We start from the raw sequence: 14893 nt of genomic DNA on the forward strand, positions 1-14893 counted from the left end.
AGATTTTCTTTTTACATAGTGCTGAATTTAGGAGGAATTATATTAAAATAGGGAAAAAAAATATGCCCAATTTAATAGAAAATATACTCGATTCTAATATAAAGTGCTGAATTTAAGAGGAATTATACTCATTTTTGGACCTTTTGTACCTAAAAAATTTGAGGGGCAATTTGGTCACAATATTTGCATGAGGGAGTTGAAGCAAATAAAATTTTGCATGCAGGGAGTGGAAACAAAGTTTTTTATGAGTGGAGATTGCATGTAAAATTCAAGTTGTGATTGGAGATTTTTCTCTACTTTACGTGCTTTTTTTCCTTTAATTTGATGTTTTTTCGAATTTTGTGGGTCTTGTTTAGAATTTCAGGGTTTAGAGTAAAATTGCATTGCCACCAATTTTACTCTATGCATCGACATTCGACGCAATCAATTTTAAAATATAATTAACATTAAAAATATATAAAAAAAGTTTTCCCATTTTTTCAAATGCCAACGTTCTAACCACACCGACCCATAACCAAGGAAATGACCAACCCGTCCCGGCCCATCATTTAGGCGGGGTCAGATCATATTTAAATGAACGGTTCCTAAGCCTACTAACTCCGATTCGCGTGGTCCCAATCTTCTGTTTTGATATATAAATCATTGTTGGATATTATTCGTCTAAGAAAAAGCATGGGTATATTGATTTTTGATATTGAGATCTAACAGTTATGTCTGGTTAATCAATACGATGATGAGTTGACTCTAATCGGTAGACCTCGGTATGGCGATGTGGACCTTGTCTCATTTATACTCTCGATATTCCCTTTCGGTTATCGAAGTACCCCTTCAGGTAAGAGACATACCTTTTTTGGTATCGTCGCTACCGACCTAATCTTGTCGGTCGTCTAATCATCCTTTCGGATATCGACACAATCCCTTTGGGTAAACTCATCCCTAAGGATAAGAGTATTAAAGTCGAGGTGAAGGCTCGGTCTTCTTTCCTTAAGATGATATTGCTCCGCCTAGGTGCTTATGGTTTATTGGCAATCGTCTCTCAAGATACAACGACTTACGTTTCTAAATAGGAGTACTCCAAATTTCGAGCCCTATCAAACTTTCGAAGTCTTAAAACTCTTAAGAGAGGAGAGAGAGAATATAACCCAAGAAAAAAATTCACAACTTGAGAATTGAGTTATTTGAGTGGAAGGAATGAGATTTGTTTTATAGGAATGAAGGGTTACTCAGCTCTCAAGAGGTGAAAGATTTCTTCCAAGAGGTGGAAGGATATGAGATGTGTCTTTTCCCTTAAACTTTTTCATTAAACTTTTTCATTATAATTAATTTAATTGATTAATGTGATTAACTATTTACTTCATCTATTGTAAATATTAATTAATTAATTAATATCACAATGATTAATCTTTTAATCAATCAATAAATTAATCAATGAAATTAATTATAATTTTATACCTCTCAATAGTTTCACATATTCGAGTTAGCGTTCATCCATTAATCCAACTTGTATACGAATCAAATTTTCGTTCGATCATACCGGAGCAATTCTTCATTAAACATTAATTTCTCATTCACTCGATAAATTGATTTACAACGGTCTGCTCACAAAATAGTTGTCTTATCCCTAATGGTCATCAAATCAACTTTCCAACAATCCCCCACACGAATGGAAATTATGGATAAGTTTCAAATCTCAAACAAGAGTTTTATCGGAAAACTATTACATCAGGAAAGGTAGCTTGTGACTTTGAACCTTCCGTAGTGGAATACGATCATATTTACTTAGCTGCCCAATGAACTATATCTTGAATTGTTCAGCCGTTGTTGTAAACCAAGATAATCATATCCACACAATAGCCCCCTAGACTTTTACTAGTTCTCTATTGTGCCCGTTTTAGTTATGGACAAAGCTTGGGATTCATAAATGTTTCATTGAACAAGTCTGTCTTCACACTTATATAGATGATCTCCTATTAAGAGTATCCTGCAATACCCTATTATACCCTTTATGGTATAATATAGGAATCATTAAGAACTTTTGTTCATCCTTTACTTATTTCACAGGTTGCACCTTTTGTCTCCAGGAATGAGTTGGAGTAATTACTCCTAGATGCCTCGAATCTTATAGCTTAGTTATCCCTTTTGAACCATGATCTTGGAATCTCTAGTCAACATGGTTGGGTTACCACTACTCGATTTAAATGTTGAGTTTTAGGCTCATTCCCCTAGACATGCAGTATAATTGATCTCTTGGTAGGCCTAGCGGATCTGCATAATTCTCTATATTTAATAGAGATTTTACCACTAAAGATCTACTGCTTTAATGGTATTAAGTTATTTCAAAACTTACCATTTTATACTAGTGACATTCTCATAATTTTTTAGATACTATAATGTATCATATATATTGGCACAGTGGTTAACCCCCACATTAGAAGGTTCGTGACCTTTCAATGTCTTACAGAGATTTTTCATTTCTATCTCACTGAGGCTTGTGGTTTACCGAGAGGATAAATTCCCCCATAATTTTTAGGATAAACCCAAAATTTATCAACATAGCTTTTATCGTCTCTTTAATGTTTAAGCCATCATTGTTGAATTGAGGTGAATGTGATATAGTCAATTATCGGAATGTTGTTCTTCCTTGAGTAACATTCCTTGAGGAATATCCTGCCGTTAATCACCATGGATGATCTTGCTTAATTGATTTTTCCAACCACATTTCTAGTATTTATAAAACACTTCAAGGGCCTCAATCTTACTTAAAAGCAAGTCTCCATAATTCCAATCTTTTGATTTCACCGAGTTAAAACTATGGTTGTCTAATCAGGATGATGATCATGATTACACTCGTTGTAAAAAAAGTGCTCAATCTAGTATGCATCACTTGGTCTTCCAATTTCACTGAGCTAGAGCTATGATCGTCTACTTGGAGTATTGACCAGGATTGACTCAAGAGGTATACATCCCTTGGTCTTCCAATCTTATCGAGCCAAACTTGTGGTCATCTGATCGGAGTGCTGACCAAGATTGTATTTACTCTTCGAGAGACACTCGACTCAAGAAGTATACATCGCCTGGTCTTCCAATCTTATCAAGCCAAAGATGTGGTCATCTGATTGGAGTGCTGACTAGGATTGTATTACTTTTCGAGAGATACTCGACTCAAGAAGTATACTTCCCTTGGTCCTCCAATCTTATCAAGCCAAACTTGTGGTCATTTGATCAGAGTGCTGACCAAGATTGTATTTACTCTTCGAGAGACACTCACTTAAGAAGTATACATCGCTTGGTCTTCCAATCTTATTGAGCCAAAGGTGTGGTTGTCTGATTGGAGTGCTGACTAGGATTGTATTACTTTTCGAGAGATACTTGACTTAAGAAGTATACTTCCCTTGGTCTTCCAATCTTATCGATCCAAAGTTGTGGTCGTCTGATTAGAGTGCTGACCAAGATTGTATTACTCTTCAAGAGACACTTGATTCAAGAAGTATAAATCCCTTTGTCTTCCAATCTTATTGAGCCAAAGCCGCGGTCGTCTGATTGGAGTGCTGACTAAGATTGTTACTCTTTGAGAGATACTCGACTCAAGAAGTATACATCTCTTTGTCTTCTAATCTTATCGAGCCAAAGCTGCGGTCGTCTGATTGGAGTGCTGCCTAAGATTTGTATTACTTTTCGAGAGATACTCGACTCAAGAAGTATACATTTCTTGGTCTTCCAATCTTATCGAGTCATAGTTGTAGTCGTTTGATTGAAGTGCTGACTATGATTGTATTTATTCTTTGTGAGACACTTGACTTCATTCTTAGTCACTTGCAACACATGTAATGCAATCCTTCTAACTCATCTATTTTGACCTCAACTTAGGTCTTATTGAGTTAGACTCAATTCTAGCTTTTTTCTAAGTGGGCTTGATCTTCTATCTGAAGACTCATTAGCCCTCTTTTTGGATAGTTTAAACTCACCGTCCTCAACTTTGTGACTCTAGTCAAATGATCCTCACAAAGCCTTGACCATCACTGTTATATTATACCCATGGTATAATTTTGTTGCTCATCCTTTTAAGACATGGTTCTCACATAAGAAAATTCTATTATTTCTTGCGAGTAATTCTCCCATCACTTGAGGTTCACTTTTAGATGTGCTAGAACATCTTTTGATAGTAATCTTAAAAGATGCATTTTGTTCAAGTAATATAGTGTCTTTTACTGTCATTGCTTGAAGACAATTACGGAGAATTTCTCCAAATGTTTTTCTCCTGTAGGAGTGGGACCCACAGTCGCCATAATCGCCAATATCGTCTTAAGATTGTTGGATATTATTCATCTAAGAAAAAATATGGTATATTGATCTTCGGTATTGAGATCCAATAGTTGGGCCCGGTTAGTCATCTCGACAATGAGTCAATGACTCTAACCGGTGGAGCTCGGTATGACGATGTGGACCTTGTCCCATTTATACTCTTGACATCTCCTTTTGGTTATCGAAGTACCCCTTCGGGTAAGAGACATACATTTATTGGTATCATCGCTACTGACCTAATCTTGTCGGTCATCGAATCATCCCTTCGGATATCGACACTGTTAGGATGTATACTAAAAGTCTAGCTTTTGGTATAAACATTTATCTAGAAATAAGAATCACATTGGTCAAATGTCTACATTTAGTTGTATTTGTTCAATTAATTTATATTGTAGATAACATAGCATGTGGTGTCACGTGCAGAAGATGATGTTATCAGTACCTTATAAATTATAAACAATAGCTCACGATCAAAATGGAAATGAACAAACCATTAGAAGGTCGTAGTGTAATTAGGTATCAGTTTGTCTTGACTGTATAATTACACTAGTACACTTAGAGTGTATTGAGTAGGACCATTTGAGGTCGTTTCTTTTATACTGACTTTATAAAGGAACAAAGACCTCAGTTATTATGGAAGTGTGTGCTCTTAATCCTAATATAATAACAAGCACATATATTTGATATTTATTTCTTTAATTTATCAATGGGTGAGATTTAGTTCGATGAATCGATAAGCCCGATAAGTTGGGAAATGATATCACTTATAGTGTGTGTTGTTGATTATAGAATGAAACTGTGTCCTAGAGATACTAGGTTGATAATGTCCTCAAGAGGAGCTCATAAGGATTGTCATGTTAAACCCTGCAGGTGGACTTAGTCCGACATGACGATAAGGTTGAGTGGTACTACTCTTGGAGTAAGATATTAATTAAATGAGTTGTCAGTAACTCACTTAATTAGTGGGCATTCGACATCTTAAACACAGGGAGACTAACACACTCATAATAAGAAGGAGCCCAAAAATGTAATTTGGGATTGGTGCGGTAGTTCAATAATAGTTCTCTAGTGGAATGAATTATTATTGATAAAATTAAGTTGTGTGTTCGGGGCGAACACGGGATGCTTAATTTTATCGGGAGACCAAAACCAATTCCTCCTCTCGGTCCCTATCGTAGCCTCTTGTATATAGAGATTTATACCCACCACATACCCACCTTCTTATCCATCCAATGGGGCCGGCCAAGCTAGCTTGGAACCCAAGCTAGGGCCGGCCATGACCAAATGGATAAGCCAAGTTGGTGGCCGGCCAAAGCTTGGGTCCCAAGCTTAGGTGGCCGACCACTAGATTATTAAAAGGGATTTTTATTAAAATTATTTCTTATGTGGATATAAAGGAGAGTTTAAAAATTAAAAATTTCCTTTTATAGCTTTCTACAAAAGATTAAGAGAAGAGATTAATCTCTTTCCTTATTTGTAGATTAAAAGGATGGTTTTAATTTTTTGGTAAAAACTTTCCTTATTTGTAAATCATCTACATGTTTAAAAGAGAGTTTAAAATCTTTCCTTATTTGTTGATTAAAAAGGTGGATTTTAAATTTTAAGAAAACTTTCCTTTTTAATCATGTTCATGATTTAAAAGAAAGTTTAAAAATTAAATATTCTCTTTTATAAGTTTCTACAAAAGATTAAGAAAAGATTTGATATCTTTCCTTATTTGTAGATTAAAAGAGATTTTAATTTTTAGAGATAACTTTCTTTTTATCCACATGTTTAAAAGAGAGATTTTAATTTATTAAATTTCCTTTTTATAAACCAATCATGAAGGGATAAAAATTATTGGAGAAATTTTTATAAATTTCTAGAAACAAATTAGGAAGTTTTAATTTTTGTTTAAATTAAAACTCTCCTTGTTTTGGGGAAAGAGTGGCCGGCCATTACAATTGAAAAAAGAAAATTGTTTTAATTAAAATAATTTTTCTTTTTCATGGCAAAGGAATTAAGGAAATTTTTATTTAAATTTCCTTATTTGCCAAGACCAAGGATTATAAAAGAGGAGGTAGAGGTGCCTTCATGGCTAACGACTCTATTCTTTTCTTCCTCTCTTTTCTTCCTTGGTGTGGCGGCCCCTAGAGGTTCTCCTTCTCCTTCTCTCTTCTCCTTCTTGTGGCCGAGACTTCATCATCTCTTGGAGGCATAGAAGTGGCCGGATCTAGCTTGGAGAAAAGAAGATAAAGGAGTCTTGTTTCTTGCATCCCTTGGAGCTTGGTTGGTGAAAAAGATCTTCATCTTTTGGAAGCTTTGTGCTTGGCCGAAACTTGAAGAAAGGAGAAGAAGGTGCTTTGGTGGATTCTCATCTCGGAAGATCGTTGCCCACACAACGTCCGAGGTTAGAAGAGGAATACGGTAGAAGATCAAGAGGTCTTTCTAAAAGGTATAACTAGTATTTTTCCTTTCCGCATCATACTAGTTATTTTGGAAATAATACCAAATACAAGAGGCTTACGATTCTAGTGTTTCGAATATGTTTTTCGAAGTTGTGTTCTTTTGTTTCTTTCTTTTCCTTGTGATTTGATTGTTCTCTTTGGTTAACCTAAAGTTATTTTAGGAAATTAAATATTAGCTTTCTATTAAAGGTTTTGTCTAGTCGGTGGTGGTTGCTCCCATATCCAAGAAGGCCATGTGCCTCGCCACGTCAGTACTGGGAACCTTTTATGGAAATTAATATTTAATGGAATTAATAACTTAAGGAGACTTGGGTCGAACGTGTTAAGTTCCGCAGGAGATCCAAGTCAAAACCTAAAAGAACAAATAGATTAAGTTTTGGATCAAACGTGTTAAGTTCCGCAGGCGATCCAAAATTTAATTTAAAAGAACACATGGTAGCTAGGAAAAAGGTTCAGACCTTTGTACAAAATTTGTACAGTGGAACCTATAGGTTTTCCGAGTAGCAACCAACAATTGGTATCAGAGCTAGGGTTTTGCCTCTGTGTATTTGGTATTAGTTTAATTATGCACATGTCATACATAATTTAGGCAGGTTAATAGTAGGATGTGCTAACTTTGTGGATGCAGGATCCAACTATTATGGCTTATAGTTATTATGTGTGTGATTGGACCCTTGGACATGTCAAGGGCATTTTATATGTGTGTGTATGATTGTATTAAAAATACAGCAGGAGTTGTATTTAGTTTTATTAGGATTTTATTTTTTGATCTAGTTACATGTACATTCCTTTTATGGAATATAGGATCGATGGATGTAAATTTTATTTTATGTTCGATCTAGTTTACATGTACATTCCTACGAGGAATATAGGATCGAAAAATGTAAAATTCTATTTATGTCGCGGATCGAATCTTGCAAGGCGTGGACCTTTTGAGGACCAGAGGCGCAGCGGAACAAGGAGCAAGATGGATGCGACAACTAGACCCGGTGGCGGTGGCCAAGATGGCAGCAGCTAGGGTTGGCGACACACGGAGGACAACAACTAGAGATAAAAGCCATAATAGTTGAAAATTAGATTTTCTATTTATTGCTTTTATATTGTGTTGTGTGTGCATGTTAGTTTACATGTTTAGTAGGCTAGCATAGTTAAAATTCCTCATTTATAAATAACTAAGTGGGAGAGGGATTTTTAAGTAAATCCCATGGTCTCCATTACTGGTTTGTAAGTGATGCAAACAAGCTTGCGCGTTGGCTCTGAGTGCCTTCCTCCATAACGGATGAGCTTGTCTGTGGATCACTAGAACAGACTTCCATTTTTGGATGACTATAGGAAGTTAATTAAGAGCGTGTGATCTTCCCCAATGGAAGGGGCATAATCTTATTAATGGACTTAGTGTCAAGTAATGGTATACACTTAGACACATCTAATAGTATCCTCCCCATCGGAGTCACTGCTATTATTTGTGTGACCAAAAGACACCAACTATTAATTTTATTTGTCAAAAAGTTAAGTTGACAAAATAATAAAATTAATGGGTTAAAACCCTCCTTTTACAAATGTTGAATTTGTATACGTCCACACTAACGTGGCATGCAAAATTCACGGTGTTTTGAGGTGTTGGTTAATTTAAAATAGTATTGTTTGAGGAATCAATATTATTCTAAATTTAAAGTTTTGACCAAATATTTGATCAAAGATAGATCAACTATTAATTTTATTTGTCATAAAGTAAAGTTGATGAGATAATAAAATTAATGGATTAAATCTTCTCTTTGATTTTGTATACGTCCACACTATCGTGGCATACAAAATTCATAGGGATTTTTAAAAGAATTGATCTTGACCAAATATTTTTGTGATTCTTAGGATTTAAAATGTTTGTCAATCCCCTAGTTGTTATACTATAGAAAAGACTTAGTAGTCCCAATTGTAATGATTGGAAATAGGACTTGGACATTAAGGTAGACTGTCTTCTTAGAACTAAGAACAATTTAGGTGTATTTAATTCATTAGTTGAAACATGTCTAGTGGTGTTATCTACCAGAACCTGGAGTGTAGATACAAGATGTCATGTATGCAATTCATTGCAGGGTTCCAGGAAACCCGACAACTAAATGAAAGGTAAATCACCGTCCACATGGGCACTACTGTAAAAGTGGTAGCTGTTGCAGTAGGAGATGTTTATCCTTTGATAAGAATAAAATATGGATTTTAAGTAATTGTCTTTACGTACCAAGTTTAGAAAGAACCTGATTTCAGTTTCTAAACTATTATAGATATTGTGTCTATTTTGATAACAAAGTTGTTATCAAGAAAAATAGGAAAGTTATCTATTCTGGTATGATGGTTGACAATTTATAATCCAATAACTCCCACGATGCAACAAATGGAAATTAGTAGCACATCTTCTAATTTTAAGAGAAAGCAACCTTCGGAAATGAACCAATTATATCTTTGGCATCTAAAGCTAGGTTATACTTGAGTAGGATTCATTGGTAGCTGATGAACTTTTGGGTTCATTAGTAGTGGAAATCTTTCCAACCTGCGAGTCTTACTTGGAAGAAAAAATAACCAAGAAGCTTTTAAGTCTAAGGGGCATGCAGCCAAAGATATATTATTAGTTCATTCTGATTTGTGTGATCCTATGACTATCCAGTCAAGAGGTAGTATCGAATATTTCGTCTATTTTATAGACAACTATTCAAGATACAAATACATTTACTTAATGTGCCGCAAGACTAAGTGCTTTGATTAGTTCAAAGAGTACAAGGCTGATGCGGAGAAACGTTAAAGTAAAAGTATCAAGTCACTATGGTAAGATCGTAGTGACAAGTACCTCTTGGGACGATTTAGGAGTCACTTATCAAAAGTAGGGATTCAATCCCAACTAACTGCACCTGGTACACCCCAACAGAATGGTGTAGTAGAAAGAAGGTATAAGACTCTTATGGAAATAATTAGATTGATGATGAGTTATTCAGAAAATTACCAAGTTCGTTTTAAGGATATACCCTGGAAAAGAAAGTGAACATAGTATCTTCCAAAGTCAGAACTCTCTACTCATATAGAATTGCTGAATAGGTGTAAGCCTATTTTGAAGCATATTCGGATTCGGGAAGTCCAGCACATATGCTGAAGAGAGACAATGGTAATTTGGACAGGAATTCACTTGTTTGTGGGTTATCCTAGAGAAATGAATGTAGGTTTATAGTCTTAAAAATCAGAAGGTCATTGTTAGCATCAATGATCGATTTTTAGAAAAGGACTATGTAATAAACCGAGTGCCCATAAGTAAATTTGTTCTTATGGAAATAATAAAAGACATGTCTAATCTAGTACCAACTGTACAAGATGAGATACCACAAGGAAACTGCAACACGTATCACAAATGATACACAATTGCAGAAAGTGCCTTGTCTAGTGGGAGGGTTGTTAGGCAACCTAAAAGATTCATGTTTTGGGAGAGTTTTTGGACTCGATCCCTGGAGGACATGAACCTGATCTCCGGACATATGACGAAGCACTCCAAGATAAAGATGCAGCATCTTGGCAAAGAGTAATGAATAACAGAATTAGAATATATGTATTCTAATAAAATCTGGAAGCTTATAGAACCACCAAAATGTGTAAAAGCCTTTGGGTGTAAAAAGGTCTATAATAGGAAAAGAGGGATAGACAGGAAGGTAGAAACTTTCAAAGCAAGGCTTGATGAAAAAGGAAACCTTTTCACTGGTAGTCATGCTTAAGTCTATCCGAATTCTTTTATCTATTTGGCAAGTGGATGTCAAGACAACATTCCTTAATGGAAGTCTTGAAGAAAGGATCCATATAAAGCAACCAAAAGGGTTCATTGCAAAGGGCTAAGAGCATCTTGTGTGCAAGCTCAATCAGTCTATGGACTGAGGCAAAGCTTCAAGGTCTTGGAACATCCGGTTTATCAAAGTAATCCAGACCTATGGATTTATTTAGTAACTGGATAAGTCTTGTGTATACAAAAGGTGTGATGGAAGCGTGGTTGTATTTTTTGTACTATACGTAGATAACATTTTTGGTAGTTGGAAACAATATCAAAATGTTGTCAGAAGTAAGGGTATGGTTGTCCAAACAATTCAATATAAAGGACTTGGGAGGATGTATATATTCTTGAGATCAAAGTAATAAGGGATCGCAAGAAAAGAATATTTTACTTATCCCAAGCTTCATACATCGGAAAAATCCTTGCTCGTTTTAAGCATGCAAAACTCCAAGAAAGGTTTCTTACCTTTTAAGGATGGAGTAACTTTATCTAAAGATATGTCTCTGTAGACATCAAAGGAGATAAAGGAAATAAAGGCAGTTCTTTATGCTTCGGCTATAGGAAGCCTAGAGTATGCTATACACGAGATCAGAAATCTGTTTTGCCAAGGGCATAGTTAGCAGATATCAAAGTAACCCTGGACAAGGATAGTAGACTGCAGTAAAGCATATATTGAAGTACCTTAGAGGCACTAGAGATTATATGCTAGCTTACAAGGCAGTTAATTTGGTCCCTGTGGGTTGCATGGATTTTGACTTCCAATCGGATAGGGACAATAATAAGTCAACCTCGGGGTTTTGTGTTTACATTAGGAGGTAAAGTCATAACTATGGAAGAGTGATAAGCATATGTGTTTTTCTGGACTCCACCATAGAAGTTTAGTATATGGCAAGCCTCTGAGGTAGCCATAAAAGCTGAATGACTCAATAACCTCAAGATAGACTTAGATATGATTTCTGGTTTGTCCAAAGATTATTACAATTTATTGTAATAATATTGGTGCAGTAGCAAACTCGAAGAAATCATAAGTCTATAAAGGCAAGTAAACACAATAGAGCGCAAGTACCACCCAATACGAGAAATCGTATAAACGAGGAGAAGTTGTTGCTGCCTAGATTACATCAGATGATGACCTATAGATCTTTTCACTAAGGCCCTTAAGGCAAGAGCTTTTGATGGGCATGTTGAAGGGTTGGGATTCAGATGTATGACAGCAGATATGGCAGCTTAGTCTTTTAGTATAAGTGGGAGATTGTTAGGATGTATACTAAAAGTCTAGCTTTTGGTATAAACATTTATCTAGAAATAAGAATCACATTGGTCAAATGTCTACATTTAGTTGTATTTGTTCAATTAATTTATATTGTAGATAACATAGCATGTGGTGTCACGTGCAGAAGATGATGTTATCAGTACCTTATAAATTATAAACAATAGCTCACGATCAAAATGGAAATGAACAAACCATTAGAAGGTCGTAGTGTAATTAGGTATCAGTTTGTCTTGACTGTATAATTACACTAGTACACTTAGAGTGTATTGAGTAGGACCATTTGAGGTCGTTTCTTTTATACTGACTTTATAAAGGAACAAAGACCTCAGTTATTATGGAAGTGTGTGCTCTTAATCCTAATATAATAACAAGCACATATATTTGATATTTATTTCTTTAATTTATCAATGGGTGAGATTTAGTTCGATGAATCGATAAGCCCGATAAGTTGGGAAATGATATCACTTATAGTGTGTGTTGTTGATTATAGAAGGAAACTGTGTCCTAGAGATACTAGGTTGATAATGTCCTCAAGAGGAGCTCATAAGGATTGTCATGTTAAACCCTGCAGGTGGACTTAGTCCGACATGACGATAAGGTTGAGTGGTACTACTCTTGGACTAAGATATTAATTAAATGAGTTGTCAGTAACTCACTTAATTAGTGGGCATTCGACATCTTAAACACAGGGAGACTAACACACTCATAATAAGAAGGAGCCCAAAAATGTAATTTGGGATTGGTGCGGTAGTTCAATAATAGTTCTCTAGTGGAATGAATTATTATTGATAAAATTAAGTTGTGTGTTCGGGGCGAACACGGGATGCTTAATTTTATCGGGAGACCAAAACCAATTCCTCCTCTCGGTCCCTATCGTAGCCTCTTGTATATAGAGATTTATACCCACCACATACCCACCTTCTTATCCATCCAATGGGGCCAGCCAAGCTTGGAACCCAAGCTAGGGCCGGCCATGACCAAATGGATAAGCCAAGTTGGTGGCCGGCCAAAGCTTGGGTCCCAAGCTTAGGTGGCCGACCACTAGATTATTAAAAGGGATTTTTATTAAAATTATTTCTTATGTGGATATAAAGGAGAGTTTAAAAATTAAAAATTTCCTTTTATAGCTTTCTACAAAAGATTAAGAGAAGAGATTAATCTCTTTCCTTATTTGTAGATTAAAAGGATGGTTTTAATTTTTTGGTAAAAACTTTCCTTATTTGTAAATCATCTACATGTTTAAAAGAGAGTTTAAAATCTTTTCTTATTTGTTGATTAAAAATGTGGATTTTAAATTTTAAGAAAACTTTCCTTTTTAATCATGTTCATGATTTAAAAGAAAGTTTAAAAATTAAATATTCTCTTTTATAAGTTTCTACAAAAGATTAAGAAAAGATTTGATATCTTTCCTTATTTGTAGATTAAAAGAGATTTTAATTTTTAGAGATAACTTTCTTTTTATCCACATGTTTAAAAGAGAGATTTTAATTTATTAAATTTCCTTTTTATAAACCAATCATGAAGGGATAAAAATTATTGGAGAAATTTTTATAAATTTCTAGAAACAAATTAGGAAGTTTTAATTTTTGTTTAAATTAAAACTCTCCTTGTTTTGGGGAAAGAGTGGCCGGCCATTACAATTGAAAAAAGAAAATTGTTTTAATTAAAATAATTTTTCTTTTTCATGGCAAAGGAATTAAGGAAATTTTTATTTAAATTTCCTTATTTGCCAAGACCAAGGATTATAAAAGAGGAGGTAGAGGTGCCTTCATGGCTAACGACTCTATTCTTTTTCTTCCTCTCTTTTCTTCCTTGGTGTGGCCGACCCCTAGAGGTTCTCCTTCTCCTTCTCTCTTCTCCTTCTTGTGGCCGAGACTTCATCATCTCTTGGAGGCATAGAAGTGGCCGGATCTAGCTTGGAGAAAAGAAGATAAAGGAGTCTTGTTTCTTGCATCCCTTGGAGCTTGGTTGGTGAAAAAGATCTTCATCTTTTGGAAGCTTTGTGCTTGGCCGAAACTTGAAGAAAGGAGAAGAAGGTGCTTTGGTGGATTCTCATCTCGGAAGATCGTTGCCCACACAACGTCCGAGGTTAGAAGAGGAATACGGTAGAAGATCAAGAGGTCTTTCTAAAAGGTATAACTAGTATTTTTCCTTTCCGCATCATACTAGTTATTTTTGGAAATAATACCAAATACAAGAGGCTTACGTTCTAGTGTTTCGAATATGGTTTTTCGAAGTTGTGTTCTTTTGTTTCTTTCTTTTCCTTGTGATTTGATTGTTCTCTTTGGTTAGCCTAAAGTTATTTTAGGAAATTAAATATTAGCTTTCTATTAAAGGTTTTGTCTAGTCGGTGGTGGTTGCTCCCATATCCAAGAAGGCCATGTGCCTCGCCACGTCAGTACTGGGAACCTTTTATGGAAATTAATATTTAATGGAATTAATAACTTAAGGAGACTTGGGTCGAACGTGTTAAGTTCCGCAGGAGATCCAAGTCAAAACCTAAAAGAACAAATAGATTAAGTTTTGGATCAAACGTGTTAAGTTCCGCAGGCGATCCAAAATTTAATTTAAAAGAACACATGGTAGCTAGGAAAAAGGTTCAGACCTTTGTACAAAATTTTGTACAGTGGAACCTATAGGTTTTCCGAGTAGCAACCAACAGACACTACCCCTTTGGGTAAACTCATCCCTAAGGATAAGAGTATTAAGCTCGAGGTGAAGGCTAGACCTTCTTGTTGGGACCGATATGACCGCTAGAGGGGGAGTGAATAGCGTTTCGTGGCGCTCCTTGTGTCATTTGCTTCGTCTTGATGATGATATGCTGCGGAAATAAAATACAAGACTCACACAACGCTAACAAGTAGATTTACTTGGTATCCACCTCAAGATTGTTGGGGTTGCAAGGTTGCAAACATAGTCCCATATTGGAAACACATGGGAAAGATCATGGGTTTATAAGAGAAAAGATATCTCCATTAGCATGAGGCCTTTTGGGGAGAGCCCAAGAGCAAAACCATGAGGGCTTAGGCCCAAAGTGGACAATATCATGCAATTGTGGAGATATCTAAATTA

Source organism: Zingiber officinale, chromosome 2B (genome assembly GCF_018446385.1).
Source record: "Zingiber officinale cultivar Zhangliang chromosome 2B, Zo_v1.1, whole genome shotgun sequence".
In the NCBI taxonomy this organism is placed as follows: domain Eukaryota; kingdom Viridiplantae; phylum Streptophyta; class Magnoliopsida; order Zingiberales; family Zingiberaceae; genus Zingiber; species Zingiber officinale.